This window comes from Sus scrofa, chromosome 9 (genome assembly GCF_054392235.1).
Source record: "Sus scrofa isolate SSC_HxYL_T2T_F1_AM1 chromosome 9, Sscrofa_HxYL_maternal_Yorkshire_Landrace_v2.0, whole genome shotgun sequence".
NCBI lineage: Eukaryota > Metazoa > Chordata > Mammalia > Artiodactyla > Suidae > Sus > Sus scrofa.
Genome location: NC_139391.1, coordinates 135,126,101 through 135,143,687, shown reverse-complemented (window position 1 = coordinate 135,143,687; position 17,587 = coordinate 135,126,101). Strand labels below are relative to the sequence as shown.

The 17,587-nt window shown below is 38.4% G+C and overlaps 1 protein-coding gene and 1 long non-coding RNA gene across 32 annotated transcripts in view; both read left to right on the top strand.

Annotated features, from left to right (window-relative positions):
* RPS6KC1 (ribosomal protein S6 kinase C1) overlaps positions 1-17,587 on the top strand; it is a 375,187-nt gene that overhangs the window by 82,677 nt on the left and 274,923 nt on the right. The window lies entirely within an intron of this gene.
* LOC146400203 (uncharacterized) lies at positions 7,074-12,378 on the top strand. Its single transcript, XR_014816556.1, has 3 exons — positions 7,074-9,205; positions 9,492-12,086; positions 12,190-12,378. It is a non-coding gene; the product is annotated as an uncharacterized LOC146400203 (long non-coding RNA).

The window sequence follows — 17,587 nt, the reverse complement described above, 5'->3', positions numbered from 1 at the left end:
CAGTGTTGGCCAGTCTTCACCTCTTTCAGGAGATTCGCAGAAATTCATTAGTGTATTTACTCTCAAATGGCCTGAAGAGATGAGGTGAAATGCACTTTTAAACTAAGCGTGTAGGGAGTTCCCGTCATGGCGCAGTGGAAATAAACCCGACTAGGAACCATGAGGATGTGGGTTTGATCCTTGGCTTCGCCCAGTAGGCTGGGGATCCTGTGTGGCCGTGAGCTGTGGTGGCAGATGCAGCTCAGATCCCACATTGCTGTGGCTGTGGCTGTGGCCAGTGTCTGTAGCTCTGATTCAGTCCCTAACGTGGGAACCTCTATATGCCTCGGGTATGGCCCTAAAAAGCAAAAAGAAGTGTAAAGGGTTCTTGGATTTGCCTGCTTCTTTCTTTGTTAGTTGCGCTAAATTTTCAGCTAATTTGTGGGGGTGATATGGGACACATGGAGCTGAGTGTCTGTAAGTAGGACTCAGGTTTTAAAAATTATTTATTTATTTAAATAAGCATCAATTTTTATCATTTGCCTTTTCATTATGGGAACAGATTGAAGCTGACTGCTGTATGGAGTAGAAGGGAGAGTGTGTGTAGTGGTGTCCTTACTACTTTGTAACCAGGATTTTGATGAATTCTCATCTTTTTAGCCTTCATATTCACTTCCACAGAAACCTAGTAGTACCAGTTGGTGAAATTTTGGCGAGATTTATAGTGCTATGTAAGTCAGACAGCTTCCTTGAGTTGCCCAAGTCAATAACTACTCATCCATATACTTTTTTAGCTTCTAAAATTTTGTTGCTTCCCCTTGCTCTCAGTCTTTTTTGTTCTTACAGGGTTTTGCCTTAATTTAAAAAAAATTTTTTTTTACTGCCACATTAATGGAGCTTCAGGAGGAAGCACTTCTTGTAGTTTGACTGATACATCATTTTGATATAAGTTTTTGTTTTTCAAGTTACCTTCATAGTCTTTGGGGGTTTTTTGGTATGCTAGTGGAGCATTCTGGTTTTAATGGTCTACTCATTTTTTTCCTTTGTCTTAGTTCTTATTTTGGGTTGGAAGTTTAAAATGGGGATGAGTTGTATACAGTTGGCTCTGATATTTTCCCCTTTCCTATCTATATAATTTTGTGCTAAAACACAAAATTGGCATATATAAAAGACGTCAGTGTGATACTTTTCTAAAAGTTATTTGCATTTAACCATAGAACACTTCATAATGTTACCACTTGATGGCACCAGAAAAATAAAAATCTTTGCTTCAAAATAAGAATTACGGATGCTTATCAGCAAGTAACAAAATCTAACATTTAGTTAGTAACTGGGTTTATGGTGGTAAATTATTTCTCCATTGAAACTTGATAACAGATTTACTAGACCTCTGTCTTAAAGAATGTTATCATTTAGAATTCCTGTCATGGCTCAGTGGTAAGGGACCCAATTGATATACACGAGGACGCAGGTTCTAGCCCTGCCCTCGCTCAGTGGGTTAAGGATCTGGCATTGCCGTGAGCTGTGGTGTAGGTAGCAGATGTGGCTTGGATCCCATGTTACTGTGACTGTGGCTGTGGTGTAGGTGGGCAGCTGTAGCTCTGATTTGATCCCTAGCCTGGAAACTTCCATATGCCATGGGTGTGGCCCTAAAAAGACCAAAAAAAAAAAAAAAAGAATGTTATCATTTAAATATATTTTTCCTATTTAACTTAGGATTGTTCCTCTGAAACCACACAATCCATTTCTGCCTGAATTGGTTTTTGTGATTAATATGCCATCAAATCTAAAAATTTATAATTGATTAATTGCTTTAACCATCTGTTGCTTATTAATAATAAGCTTTTTTCACATAAGTTGTGGGAATCATAACATTCTTATTTTTAACCAAAATGTAAAATAACCCCTGTTTCAGTTCCATAGTTACACATTTAACTCTTTGTTAAATGTCGTGTAAGTCCTTCTGGTCTGTGGATTCCGTTTCAAGTATACCAGTTACCACACGTGGACATCATTCTTAAAAAAGGTTTTCCCCAGTTTTATTGAGTTATAATTGACATATGGCATTGTATTAAAGGGGCACAGTATGATGATTTGATTTACTGCAGTAGGTTAACAACTATCACCTCACATAGTTATAATTTTTTTTTTTCTGTTGATAACATTTTTCCCCAACTTTCTCCTTCCTTTCTTCCTTCCTTCCTTTCTTCCGCCACACCCATGGCATATGGAAGTTCCCAGGCTAGGGCTCGAATGGGAGCTGCAGCTGCTGGCCTACACCACAGCAACATAGGATCCGAGCCACATCTGCAACGTACACCACAGCTCATGGCAACACCAGATCCTTAACCCACCGAACAAGGCCAGGGATTGAACCTGTATCCTTGTAGATACTAGTTGGATTCGTTTCTGCTGAGCTATGATGGGAACTCCCTCCGAGAACTCTTAAGATCTATTTTCTTAGTAACTTTCAGAGATGCAATACAGTATTATTAATTATAGTTACCACGTTTATGTTATATCCCCTGAATTTATTAATCTTATAAATGGAAGTTTGTATTTTTTGACCACCCTCACCCCTTGCATCTGGTGACCACCAATCTGTTTGCTGTTTCTGTGAGTTTGGTTCTTTTTAGATTTCACCTGTAAGTGAGATCGTACAGTATTTGTCTTTCTCTGACTTATTTCACTTAGCATAGTGCCCTAAAGAATTTTTTTAATGGTGGAATAATATTCCATTATATATATACCTCACATTTTCTTATCCATTCATCTGTCAATAGACACGTAGGTTGTTTCATGTCTTGGCTATTAAAAATAATGCTGTAATGAACAAGAAGGTGCAGATATCTCTTTGAGATAGTAATTTTGTTTCTTTTGGATGTATGCCTCGAAGTGGAATTGCTCAATCGTATGGTAGTTCTTTTTTTAATTTTTTGAGGAACCTCCATACTGTTTTCCATAGTGACGGCACCAATTTACATTTCCGCCAGCAGTGCACAGCTGTTCCCTTTTCTCCATATCCTTGCTCACATTTATTATTTGTTGTCTTTTTGATGATAGCCATTGTGACAGATGTGAGCTGATATCTCATTGTGGTTTTGATTTGGGTTTCCATTTATGATGGCTGATGTTAAATACCTTTTCATGTACCTTTTAAACATTTGTGTGTCTTCTTTGGGGAAATGTCTGTTCACTTTCTCTGCCCATTTTTTAATCTGATTGATTTTTTTCCCCTGTTGAGTTGTGAAAGTTTTGTATATATTTTGGATATTACCCTTTTATCAGTTATAATTTGCATATAGTTCTCCCATTTGATAGGTTGCTTTTTCATTTTGTTGGTGGTTTACTTTGCTGTGCAGAAGAAGGTTTTTAGTTTGACGTAGTCCACCTTGTTTATTTTTGCTTTTGTTCCTTTGCTTTTGGTTTCAAATCCAAAAAATATTATTACCCAGGCTGATGTCAAGGAGCCTCTGTGTTTTCTTCTAGGCTTTTTGTGGTCTCAGGACTTGCAGTCAAATCTGTAAGCCATTTCAAGTTGATTTTTGTGTGTAGTGTAAGATAGTGGCCTGTTTTACTCCTTTGCAAGTGGCTGCCTAGTTTTCCCAGCACCGTTTATTGAGCCTATCCTTTTCCTATTGAATATTCATGGTTCCTTTGTGGAAAATTAGTTAACCACATGTGCATGGGTTTATTTCTGGGCTCTCTATTCTGTTCCATTGATTATTGCATCTTTTTTATGCCAATACCATACTGTTTTGATTACTATAGCTTTGTAATATAAGATGAAATTAGGAAATGTGATGCCTCCAACTTTTTTCTTCTTTTTCAAGATTACTTTGCCTATTTGGCGTCTTTCAAGGTTCCATACAAATTTTAGAATTGTTTTTTCTACTTCTGTGAAAAATGCCATTGGAATTTTGATAGGGAATCCTTTTTTTTTTTTTTTTTTTTTTTTGTAAGGGCCACACCTGTGGTATGTGGAAGTTTCCCTGGCTAGGGGTTGAATTGGAGCTGCAGCTGCCTGCCTATGCCACAGCCACAGCAAAGCAGGATCTAAGCTGCATCTGTGACCTACACATGGCTCTCGGCAACACAGGATCCTTAACCCACTGAGTCAGGCTAGGGATTGAACTCACATCCTCATGGATTATTGTTGGGTTCATTACTGCTGAGCCACAGTGGGAACTCCAAATAGGTATTGCTTTGGAATCACTGGATCACTTTGGGTTGTATGAACATTTTAACAATATTAATTCTCCCAGTCCACGAGCATGGAGTATCTTACCATTTGTTTTTCTCTTCTTCAGTTTCTTTCATTAATTGAGTTTTTAGTGTACTGATCTTTCATTTCCCTGGTTAAATTTATTACTCAGTATTTTTTTCTTTTTTATGCAGTTATAAAGGAATTGTTTTCTTAATTTCTTTAACAATGTGTTGTTAGTGTGTAGAAACACACTGGTTTTGGTATATCGATTTTATATCCTTTGCTTTTACTGGGTTCATTTATTGAACAGTTTTTATGGTTTTCTGTGTCTAATGTAATGTCATCTGCAAAAAAGAGACAATTTTATTTCTTTTTTATCTGGATGCCTTTTATTTCTTTTTCTTGTCTAATTGCTCTGAGTAGGACTTCCAATATTCTATTAAAATAAAGTGGCACAAGTAGGCATCTTTGTCTTGTTCCTGATCCTAGAGGAAGAGCTTTCACTTATCACCGTTGTATGTGATGTTGAGTATAGCAAACTGTATTCTTTAATTTGTGGGGATATTGGGAGCTCCAGCTTGCAAGCTGACTTGACTTTTATGAGCAGAAGAGATCTTTCCTTAGTGAAACTGTTATTGAGCCATCACCATAACTAGTTTTATGTGTAGTCATTGTAATTTAACTCTTGCTTAAGAATTGTTACCTGAGACCTTGGATAGGATTGGCATGCTTAATAATAAAATAATTATTTCTGGATATCTGATAATCCAGAGAAATAATCTTTCAGAACTAAGTAGGAGTGCTTTGTACAGAGGTTCTTATGAGTTGGCAGATTTTTTTTATTCTAAATACTATTCATCCTAACTAAACTGTTCATCCTAGAGGAATTTAGCTAGGTTGTTTGTAGATCTGATAAAGATGGCTTGATGTTTTTCTTACTTAACTGGTGTTTGCACAGCTGAGACTAGATGCAAAACACAATAGCAGCAGTTCTATTTGCCCATCCAGCAGAAAGATAGTGGTTAACTCTGAATTCTTCTTTTGAATCCAACACTTTACTTATTTCCTCAGTCTAGTAATGGCTTTTGAAATTAAGGTACTCTCTACTCTTCCAAGTCCTCAGATTCTTTTTGGATTTAAAAGAGAAAGTCAAAAGTCAAGATTGAAAGAATCAGTTTGAATATTTGAAGAGAATGCTCCAGTATATAACCTTTCGTTTCTGTCTTGTTTGTCTATTTCTGCAAATGACTGATATGATTAATCTGTGTTCTTAGTGTGGGCTTATTGGAATAATTGTGATAGAGAGGCAAATGGATGACATAAAAGTATTAATGAAATGTTTAACAGTAATTTATTATTTATTACATGCCTGTTACCATATAAGGTGTTTTTCTTAATGTCATTTTTAATCCTCAGAAACAAACCTATAAACTGAACTGTGGCTGGTCATACTGGGCTTTGTCTAAGGACACCAAAATTTAGAGGGTGCAAACATTTAATATAATGATTCTAAAAGCTTGGCACCTAGTTAGCAAGAATAATTATTTAAAACAGGAAGCTACCAGATGGCGAGCATTGTTAGTAATACCCATCTGTGGGCTACATTGTGAATTACAGAGTTGATTTGAGAACTGGTTTCGTTCAGTTTGTTCTAGGTGCCAGCATTGCTGGTTTATTGTGTTGGTAAGGTGGGTATTGGAATCCCCATTTTACAGGTGGAGAAAACAAAGACATAAAGTGAGCAATTTGCCTAGCTACACAAACCAGTAAAAGTTTCAGCTAGGATTTAAATCTAAGTCTTCCAGAGTTCGTCTTGCCCTCTATTATGCCACACTACTTCTCACACATACCCCCCCTAAGTAGATTAGCTTTTAAAAATGGAGATACGGGAGTTCCCGTCGTGGCGCAGTGGTTGACGAATCCGACTGGGAACCATGAGGTTGCGGGTTCGGTCCCTGCCCTTTATCAGTGGGTTAACGATCCGGCGTTGCCGTGAGCTGTGGTGCAGGTTGCAGACTCGGCTCGGATCCCGCGTTGCTGTGGCTCTGGCATAGGCCGGTGGCTACAGCTCCGATTAGACCCCTAGCCTGGGAACCTCCATATGCCGCGGGAGCGGCCCAAGAAATAGCAACAACAACAACAACAAAAAGACAAAAAAAAAAAAAAAATGGAGATACGAGTCCTTTCCAGTATCAATTTTTTTTAATTTTTAATTTTTAAAATTTAAACTTTTTTTTTTTTTTTTTTTTGCTGCCACACCTGTCCCATATGGAAGTTCCCAGGCTAGGAGTCGAATTGGAGCTGCAGTTGCAGGCTTATATCACAGTCACAGCAACTCGGAATCTGAGCCACATCTGCGACCTACATCACAGCTTATGGCAACGCTGTATCCTTAACCCACTGATTGGGGCCAGGGATTGAGCCCACATCCTCACAGACACTATGTTGAGTTCTTAACCCGTTGAACTACAATGGGAACTCCCAAATATTTTTAAACTTTGAGTATTTCTTCTTTTTCCTTCTACCCACTTACTTCTTTGCTCATTCAACCGTCTGTCCATTCAGTTGACCATTCAACGAGCTTTTATTACTTGTATATCAGGTATTGTGATAGTGAGTATAAAATATTTGTTTTTGTAAAAGTATAAAATAAAGTTGAACAATGGCCCTTCAAAATGAGACCGCTTCCCCTCTCCTTTCTTCCCCCCGACCCCTTTTCTGTTTCTATTTAAATCTCCTGCATACATTATGAATCTTAAAATGAGAAGAGTTCCTGGGTGTTGTTATCTATTTTTTCTTTGTCAAACTTGTTGGTATTTTTGACTTTTGAGACTCCTCATGATGTTACTACTTCCCTGAGAGATGCAAACTATCTTTGGAAGCTCAAAGGATAAACTTGTTTGCTTCGAAAGAGATGATCATGGAGCTCCTATGTGGCGCAGTAGGATCAGTGGTGTCTTGGGAGTGCTGGGATGCAGGTTTGATCCTCAGTCCCGCACAGTGGGTTAAGGATCTGGTGTTGCTACAGTTGCGGCTTAGGTTACTACAGTGGCTCAGATCTTATCCCTGGCCTGGGAGCTATGTATGCCACAGGGCGCCTGAAAAAGGAAAAAAAAAAAAAAAAAAGAGGTGGGTATATGAGAAAGGTAGTAGTAAGTCTATGTTTGATGAAAGGAAGCAAGTCGCATGGTTCTTGTTGAATTTCAGAAATAAAAGCATGCAGTTTTAAGAATAAAAGTTATTTGACTTGTTTATAGTGTTCGCTTACTCTGAAGATATTTTGAAAATATTGTCCAGCCCACTTTTTCTTTAAGGAATTGACCAGTATAGGGCAAAGTATTATATGTTATAAGACTAAAAAGAACAAAAGTTATATTTTCAGTGGGTGGTTGGTGGTGTGATCTTCTAGCCTTCTAATGCATTGGCTCCTAGCTCTTTTGATTTATAATCCCCTTTGAGCATGGTTTTTCTTTTTCAGTGTTGTTTTTACCATTGGGGTCTTCTTAAAAATCTATATGAATTTGAAGATCACCTTCTAAAAAATTGAGGTATAATTGACATATGTTTTTTTTTTTTATTTTTTTATGACTGGGCCTGTGGCATATGGAAGTTCTGGGCTAGGGATTAACCTATGACCTATGTTGTAGCTGTGGCAACACCAGATCCTTTAACCCAGTGCACTGGGCCGGGGGATTGAACATGAGCCTCCACGGTGACCTGAACTGCTGCAATCATATTCTTAACCCACAGCAGAAACTCCTGATAATTTATTTTCAAAATTTATTTATTATTTTAGAAATCAGTCTTTCTATTTCTCCAAAAATGCTTTTGGAATTTCAATAAGGATTGCATTAAATCTGTATTTTTGAGGAGTATTGCCATCTTAACAGTATTAAGGTTTTTCAGTCTATGGACATAAATGTTTTATAATTTATTTAGATCTTTAATTTCTTTCAGAAATATGTATAGTTTTCAGTGTATGAGTCTTTTTCCTCCTTGTCAAATGTGTTCTTAGGTATTCATTCTTTTGAAAATGTTGTCGATGGAATTGTTTCATTATTTTCTTTGAAGATTGTTCATTTCTGGTGCTTTTTTTTTTTTTTTTTTTCGTTTTTGCCCTTTCTAGCGCTGCACCTGCGGCATATGGAGGTTCCCAGACTAGGGGTCTAATCAGAGCTGTAGCTGCCCACCTACACCAGAGCCATAGCAATGCCAGATCCGAGCCATGTCTGCAACCTACACCACAGCTCACGGCAACACCAGATCCTTAACCTACTGAGCAAGACCAGGGATTGAACCCGTGACCTCATGGTTCCTAATCAGATTCACTAACCACTGAGCCACGATGGGAACTCCAGTTTCTGGTGCTTTAAAACAGCTGATAGTTGTGTATTTATCTTGTACCTGTCAATTTGCTGAATTCATTTATTAGCTTTAGAAAGTTTTTATGAATTCTTTGGGATTTCTATATGGGATTATTTTATCTGTGAACAGATATAGCTTTACTTATTCTTTTTCAATTTGGATGCCTTTAATTTCTTTTTCTGGCCTAATGCTTTGGCCACAACTTCCGGTATCATGTTCAGTAGTTTTAAGAAAGTGGCGTCATTGCCTTGTTCCAGATCTTAGGGGGAAAGCCTTTAGTCTTTTACCGTTGTATGTGATCTGAGTTATTGGTTTTTCACAGATGTCTTTTATAATGTCGAAGAAGTTCCCTTCTATTTCTAGTTTTCTCGATGGTTTTATCATGAAAGAGTATTGGATTATGTCAAGCAGAATTACCACAAATTTACAACACAAATTTATTATATCTGACATGAGCCTTATTGGACTAAAATCAAAATATGGGCTGGACTGTTTTCTTTCCAAAGACTTTAGGGGAGAAGGGGTTTCCTTGCCTTTTCCAGCTTCTAGAGGTCACCTGCATGGCTTCTTCCATCTTGAAAGCCAACAATGTTGTATCTCTCTGACCATTTTCCGTAATTACATCTTACTCTGATCCTCAATAAGGAAAGAAAGGTTACCGATTTTTTTTTTTTTTGGTCTTTTTTTTTTTTTTTTGCTATTTCTTGGGCCACTCCCGCAGCATATGGAGGTTCCCAGGCTAGGGGTCCAATCGGAGCTGTAGCCACCGGCCTACACCAGAGCCACAGCAATGCAGGATCCGAGCCGCGTCTGCAACCTACACCACAGCTCACGGCAACGCCGGATTGTTAACCCACTGAGCAAGGGCAGGGATCGAACCCGCGACCTCATGGTTCCTAGTCGGATTCGTTAACCACTGCGCCACGACGGGAACTCCAAGGTTACCGATTTTAAGAACCTGCATGATTTGGTTGGGCCTACTCTAATAATCGAGGATAATTGCCCTAGCTCAAGATTCCCAACCTTAATCACATTTGTAAAGTTGTTGTAGCCAACCTATTCATAGGTTCTTTGGTCAGGATACAGTTGCACTGCACTTTTGAATTATTTCTAAGTAATATACTTCTAAGTATATTGTAAGTATAATTAATATACCAACAATTGAAGTTTCTCTGCTTATCTTTTTGTTACTGATTTCTACCTTAATTCCACGGTGTCCAGTGAACTTTGAATGATTTTAATTTTTTAAAAATTTATTGAAGCTTTCTTTATGGCTAAACCATCCTGCCTGCTTAATCATTTTAATACAGAGCGTTGAAATGGGGATGCTTGATACATTCAAACAACTATTTGAAGGTTGGCTGTCTTATTTATGTTTGTAGGATATTTTCTTATGTTTTAGTAGTCTTTGCCTTATTTTTGCTAGTTAATCAGTCATTGTAGAATAGTCGTAGGTAGTTAAGGTTAAATTGATTTTTGAACTAAATGCAATATCATTAAAATATTCTCTGATTAATGAAGCCATACCTGCTTTATTGGCTGTGGGCAAAAAGTTCACAAATAAAGTAAAATATTGCTATAAAACAGTTATCTTGAATAGGCCCAGATCAGTGAAAGCCCCTTTCCCTACAAAGGAAAAACACACTATAGGACAATAAAGAACAAAAACTTTGATTACCCAGGACGTATGAAAGCAGAGATTAGAAACAAAGAACCTCAAATTGGGTTTTTTGTTGTAGTTGATTGGTTTGGTACCTGGACGGGGGAACAATGCTTTGACTTGCACTGTTAATGAAAGGCCCATCTTTATCCAAGTAACAAGATTAGAAGACATAAAAAATGAGAAGAAAAGTTGAGAGAATGGCAGTCAGTTAAAAAAGTGCCATTAATTTGTACGTTCCTAGTCTTCAAATTACTTTTATTAATGCCTCTTAATAACTAACCTATCTACTTTTTCTCTCTAGTATCACTCAGTTTTCTATTTCTCTATTTAGTTTTCATGATCCATCATTTCAAAAAGTCTTTTGGCAGATACCTTAATCTTCCCTGTTTTTTGACTTTACGTTACTCTTAACTGTCAAATCCCCAGCCATGGATTAATTTATCCACTTGTTCTGGAGTATCCATGAATTTCCTGAATTTCTGGTTTGTAGAGGTTGCTAACCGAAATGAATTCATTGTTACTCATCTGAACTGGGCCCTCGATAATGTTGCTTACCTTAATGTTCCTTTATGAACGCACATGTATATGATCTGCAGTGGTCGTATTTCATTACAGCCTCTGCTTTCCTAAATCTCTTCACTTTTCCAATGACACCACACTTTCCTTCATTTTCTTTCTTAGGCTGACTTTTCTAAATCTACTTTGCCAGTTCCTTCTTTCCCATTAGACCTTTAAACGTTGAAGTTTATTGATTCTTGGTTGTCAACCATCTTAGGCCCCTTACCCTGCTTTCCTAGGTGATTTCAGCTTTACACAGTTTTGGTGACTATCTGCAGTTAACACTGTATGAAAGAAATGCAATGTAAGTGCATATCTAAATAAAAAATTTCCAATAGCTATATTAAAACTAGAAATTCCACAACTGCTCAGCATGAGTAACAGGGGCTATCTCTCCTTCATGAAGCAGCTAAAAAACCAGAGCATATGTCACAACGGTTTTCAAGTCCCTAGACATTAGGTGATGAAGGACAGTGTTTTCTGAGATAGAGGAAACAAATGAGATGAATCTTAGGATGGCCCAGTTTACTGCCTTGAGTTTCCAGGCTGTAGTTCAGGAAGAGGGAGGCCAGATGGATCATGGAAAAGCCCTTGAGTTGAAGAGATGGAGCTGAGCATTCACAAAGGCCAGAGCTGGAGTTTGCATTTGGAACTTGTGAGATCATTGCCGGGTATCTAGTGTTTTATCTAAAGAGAAAGTTACTTGATTTGCAGAGTATTCCTCGGAATATTCAGCAGGGTACTGATTAGTGCATGGATGTGGGGAAACTATCCAGAGGCATGGAAAGATTCCCTGAAAGGATCTGGGCACTCACACAGGGCTGGGACTAGTGTCTGTTCCTAAAAGGTAGTCTTGAAAACCTCAAATCATGGGGAACTGAGTAGACTACTCAGAAGAGTCTTGCTCCAGTGGTGTGGAAGAATATTAGCTCTCGGCCCACCCTGACAAATCTTAGACGCAAGACATCCCTTCCCCCCAAGTCAAACTGCGTCTAAGAAACATTACTATCCTAGAACAAAACTCAGTAGTAATGCTTGAAAGCGTTCCAAATTCGATTGAAACATTCTACAGTTCTAAGAAACCCAACAAATCCCAAACACAAGATGCATGAATATCGGAGTTCCTGTTGTGGCTCAGTGGTTAACGAATCAGGCTAGCAGCCTTGAGGTTGTGGGTTTGATCCCTGACCTTGTTTGATCCCTAACTCAATAACTGCAAAAACAGCAAGACAGAAAAATCACCATTCATCTTTGAAATGTGTTTTCACTGGATATAGAATTCTCAGTTGACAGGGATTTTTTTTTTCCCCATATGTTAAGGATGTTAATCAATTATCTTCTTGGGAGTTTCCATCGTGGCTTAGCAGAAACAAATCTGATCCATGAGGATGCAGGTTCGATCCCTGGCCTCTCTCAGTGGGTTAAGGATCTGGCATTGCCCTGAGCTGCGGTGTAGGTCGCAGACATGGCTCAGATCCTGAGTTGCTGTGGCTGTGGTGTAGGCTGGTGGGTACAGCTCCTATTAGACCCCTAGCCTGGGAACCTCCACATGCTGCGGGTGCAGCCTTAGAAAATACAAAAATCCAAAAAAAAAAAAAAAAAAAAAGCATGAAAACTATACCAATGCACATTATAATCAAAATGCTCAAAACCATTGATAAAGAGAAAATCTTAAAGTTAAAAGCAGGGGCAGGAAAAAAAAACCCACATGAATAGAAGAAAAAGATAAGTGTGACATCAGATTTCCTGTCATAAATAATGTGAACAAGAAGGTAATTTTTTTTTTTGCCTTTTAGGGCTGAAAATGTTGAATTTTCTGTTTCTCTCTTTATTTCTGTCAGTTTTTGCTTCATCTGTTAGGACTCTTGTTACTAGATGCCTGATTTTTTTTTTTTTTTTTGGTCATTATTATATCTTCATATTTAACTTTTTAACATTACAATCTATTTTTGACTTTAGTAAAATTTTTTTCTTAAAATCTATTTTGTTGAATATTAGTATAGCTGTCCACCTCTCTTATGATTGCTTTTTTGTATGAGATATATTTTTCCATGCTTTTACTTTCTATTTCTTAATGATTTTTATTTTTTCTACTATCCTTGGTTTATAGTGTTCTGTCAGTTTTCTACTGTACAGCAAAGTGACTCAGTCACACACAAACATATATGTATATATACATATGTATATATTCTTTTTCTCACATTTTCCTCCATCATGTTCCATCACAAGTGACTCGATATAGTTCCGAGTGCTCTACAGCAGGATCTTGTTGCTTATCCATTCCACATGCAATAGTTTGCATCTATTAACCCCAGATTACCAGTCAATCTCACTCCCTCCCCCTCCCCCTCGGCAACCACAAGTCTCTTCTCCAAGTCCGTGAGTTTCTTTTCTGCGGGAAGTTTCATTTGTGCCATATATTAGATTCCACATATAAGTGATAAAGTGATATCATATGGTATTTGTTTTTCTGTTTGTGACTTACTTCACTTAGTATGAGAATCTCTAGTTCCATCCATGTCACTGCAAATGGCATTATTTTGTTCCTTTTTATGGCTCAGGAGTATTTCATTGTGTGTATATATACCACATCTTCTTAATCCATTCATCTGTCAGTGAACATTTAGGTTGTTTCCATGTCTTGGCTATTGTGAATAGTGCTGCAGTAAACATATGGGTGCATGTGTCATTTTCAAGGAAAGTTTTTCTCCTTTGTTCCTTTCTTTTTGTACACCAGCATAAAATAAGTGTAAATCATCCAACCATACTTTTACTTTCAACCTATTTGTTTCTTTGAATCAAAGTGTGTCTCCTGTAGGTAGGATGTAGTTAGAGCCTTAAAAAAAAAAATCCTGTCTTATAACCTCTGCTTTTTGATTGGCATGTTTAATCCATGTACATTTAATGTATTTAATAATATCATTGGATTTATGCCTGCTGTCTTACTATTTGTTTTCTGTATGTCTCATTTCTTTTTTGTTTTATTGCCTTTTGTGGTAAGTAGATATTTTTCTAGGGTAGCTTTTTTTTTTTTTGGGAGGGGGGTCTTTTTGCCTTTTCTAGGGCCGCTCCTGTGGCATATGGAGGTTCCCAGGCTAGGGGTCGAATCGGAGTTGTAGCCACCAGCCTAGGCCAGAGCTGCAGCAACGCAGGATCCGAGCCGCATCTGCGACCTGCACCACAGCTCACGGCAACGCCAGATCCTTAACCCACTGAGCAAGGTCAGAGATCGAACCCGCAACCTCATGGTTCCTAGTCGGATTCGTTAACCACTGTGCCGCAATGGGAAATCCTTAGGGTAGCTTTATCATCTTTTTTTCTTAGACTATCTCATTTTGACTTTTTTTGTTTTCCATAGTGGTTTTTCTGAAGATTACAGTAAGAAGCATTTTAACTTAAAACATTCTACTTCAGAGTAAACATACCTTAATTCTGTAATACAGAGAAACTTTGCTTCAGTATAGCTTCTTTCCCTTCCTTCTATTTTTTCTGGTATTGTCATATATGTTAACATTTTTATGAGCCCTACAGTACAATTTTACAATTATCGATTAAATTTACTTGTCTTTTAAACCAGTTTGAAGAAGAAATGAGGAAAAATGCCTTTATACTTTTCAAAATTTACCTAATTTCCTTGCTTTATTTTTTTCTTTAGATTTAAGTTACTCCCTGATTTCATTTCCTTTCCTTTTCTTTTTTTCAGTATTTCTTGTAAGGCAGGTCTACTGGCAACAAATTCTTCTTTTTTTTTTTTTTTTTTTTTTTTATCTTTTTGCCTTTTCAGAGGCCGCTCCCATGGCATATGGAGGTTCCCAGGCCAGGGGTTGAATCGGAGCTGTAGCCACCAGCCTACGCCAGAACCACAGCAACGCGGGATCCGAGCCGCGTCTGCAACCTACACCACAGCTCACGGCAACGCCGGATCGTTAACCCACTGAGCAAGGGCAGGGACCGAACCCGCAACCTCATGGTTCCTAGTCGGATTCGTTAACCACTGCGCCACGACGGGAACTCCGATTCTTCTGTTTTTTAATACTGGAGTATTTATTTTGTCTTTACTGTTGAAAGTTGGTTTTCCTGGATATTGGATTCCTGGTTGACAGTTGCTTTTTTTTTTTTCTTTTCAGCACATTGAATATGCTATCCACTGCCTTTTGGTTTTCACTTTTGTTGTTAACCTTTATTGAGATCCCCAGTATATCATGAGTAATGTTTTTCTTTTGTTGTTTTCAAGATTTTCTGTTTTGGCTTTTGGCAGTTTGGGTATTATGTATTTAGGTTTGTATCTCTGAGTTTATTTTTCTTCATGTTTGTTGTATCCTTGGTATTTGATGACCTTATTTTATTTTTATTTTTTGGCCACACCATACATGATGTGGGATCTCAGTTGCTAGACCAGGGATTGAACCCAGGCTGCACCAGTGAAAGTGCCAAATCTTAACCACTAGACCACCAGAGAACTCTATTGATGACCTTCTTAGGTTTGTTGATCAGTGTTTATCAAATTTGGGAAATTTTCAGCTATCACTCCTTCAGATATTTGTCTTCTTCCTTTTTCCTCCTTGCTTTTCTGTTTTTTGAACTGCAGTATTTGTATGTTAGTGTCCTTGAAGGTTTCTCTGGCTGTCTGTGTCTGCCCCCCCTTTTTATTATGCATTTTTATTCAGACTGGATAATGCTGATTCATTTATGTTCAGATTTGCTGATTCATTTTTCTGTCAGCTCAGGGTCCTTTTGAGTACTTTTTAACTCCAGAATTTGTTTGGTTCTTTTTTTAAAAATCTCTATGTTTTTACCGTTAATCGGTATTTGTTGATTCATTGTGTTTGTGGTTTCTTTAAACATTTGTTTTAGTTCTCTGAACGTATTTATACTAATTTTTTGAAGTGTTTTGTCTGCTGAGATTTAGATATGAATCTCTTCACAGACAGTTTTTACTGACTGCTCTTTTTTTTCTGTTTATGGGTCATACTTTTTCTGTTTATTAGCCTGTCTCATATTTTGTTGAAAACTCGACATTTTAGATATATATTCTAGTAACTCTAGATTCTGTCCCCCCATTTTTCTATAGTTACTTGTTGGTTTTTTTTGGGGGGGTGGTTTTTGGTCAGCCAATGATTGTTTAGAGATTATGCTTAAACTGCCTCAAGCAGTGAGGCTTCTGCCATTTGCCGAGAGTGTCTGTGTCTGTGTGTGGGTAGGGCACTCAAAATTCAGGCGGTTTTCGTCTTCCCTGATTTTTATTTTGTTTTTGCAAGGCCTTCTGTTCATCAAGAGTGAGTAGATAGTTGTGACCCTGTGTGGTCTTTTTTGTGCACGTGTGGCTTTAAAGATCCCCATGAATATGTGGGAGCATATCAAGGCACACTTTTTTTTTTTTTTTTTGGTTGTTTTAGGGCTGCGCCTGCAGCATATGGAACTTCCCAGGCTAGGGGTCAAATCGGAGCTGCAGCTGTTGGCCTACGCCACAGCCACAGCAATGCCAGATCTGAGCTGAGTCAGCAACCTATACCTCAGCTCACAGCAAAATGCCAGATCCTTAACCCCCTGAGCAAGGCCAGGGATTGAATCCGCATCCTCACAGGTTCTAGTTGGATTTGTTACCACTGACCCACACTGGGAACTCAGGTACTGTCTTGTTTCTTAGATTTCCCTATTAAGTTTTCAGCTTGTCAGTTGTCCCTGCTGTTTATTTCAGTAGCTTGGAGCTTTTTTCAGTGAATATCCGGATCAGACAGGCCCCTCCCCAGCAGCAGGAAGACTGTTAACCCTCGATTCGTCTGCTGTCACATTGAAGTAGGGGATGGGTAGGAGTAGCTCTATGTTAAAACACCCTGGTTTCTCTATTGCAGTTATATAAATATTTCTCACTTTTTTCTATGTCTGTAGTCAGTTTTCAGAGTTGTTTTTGATAATTTTAACCAGTTTTGTCTGGGGAGAGTTTTTCTCTAGTTCCTCTCTCCGATATTCTGGAAGTTCTGCCTTCTGTCATTGTTTTTTTAACAACTTTATAATTTTTTTTCTGCTCTGCTCTTGCCTGATTTGAATCCATATTCTTTCTCTACCAGTGACTTGAGTGATCTTTTAAAAATAGAGTCTAATTATGTCACTTTCTTGCATTAAACCTGTCTTTTTAGGGCTGCACCCATGGCATAAAGAGGTTCCCAGACTAGGGTTTGAATCGGAGCTGCACCTGCTGGCCTATTCCACAGCCACAGCAACACCAGATCTGAGCCATGTGTACGACCTATACCATAGCTTATAGCAACGGCGGATCCTTAACCCACTGAGCGAGGCCACAGATCAAACCTGCGTCCTTATGGATACTAGTCGAATTAATTACTGCTGAGCCACAGTGGTAACTCTCATCAGGTGTCATTTTCAATGGCAGTTCAGGGACGCCTTTTCTTACCTCTCTTCAGACTAGAATAGATTTCTTTTTCTTTCTTTTTTTTGTCTTTTTGCTATTTCTTGGGACGCTCCCGCGGCATATGGAGGTTCCCAGGCTAGGGGTTGAATCGGAGCTGTAGCCACTGGCCTACGCCAGAGCCACAGCAACGCGGGATCCGAGCCGAGTCTGCAACCTACACCACAGCTCATGGCAACGCTGGATCGTTAACCCACTGAGCAAGGGCAGGGACCGAACCTACAACCTCATGGTTCCTAGTCGGATTCGGTAACCACTGCGCCACGATGGGAACTCCTAGAATAGATTTCTTGAACCTTGTTGTCATTGCATGCTGTTTTGTTTAAGTACCCATCATATTAACAATGAAATGATGATTTGTGCAATTATTTATTGAATGACTGACTAT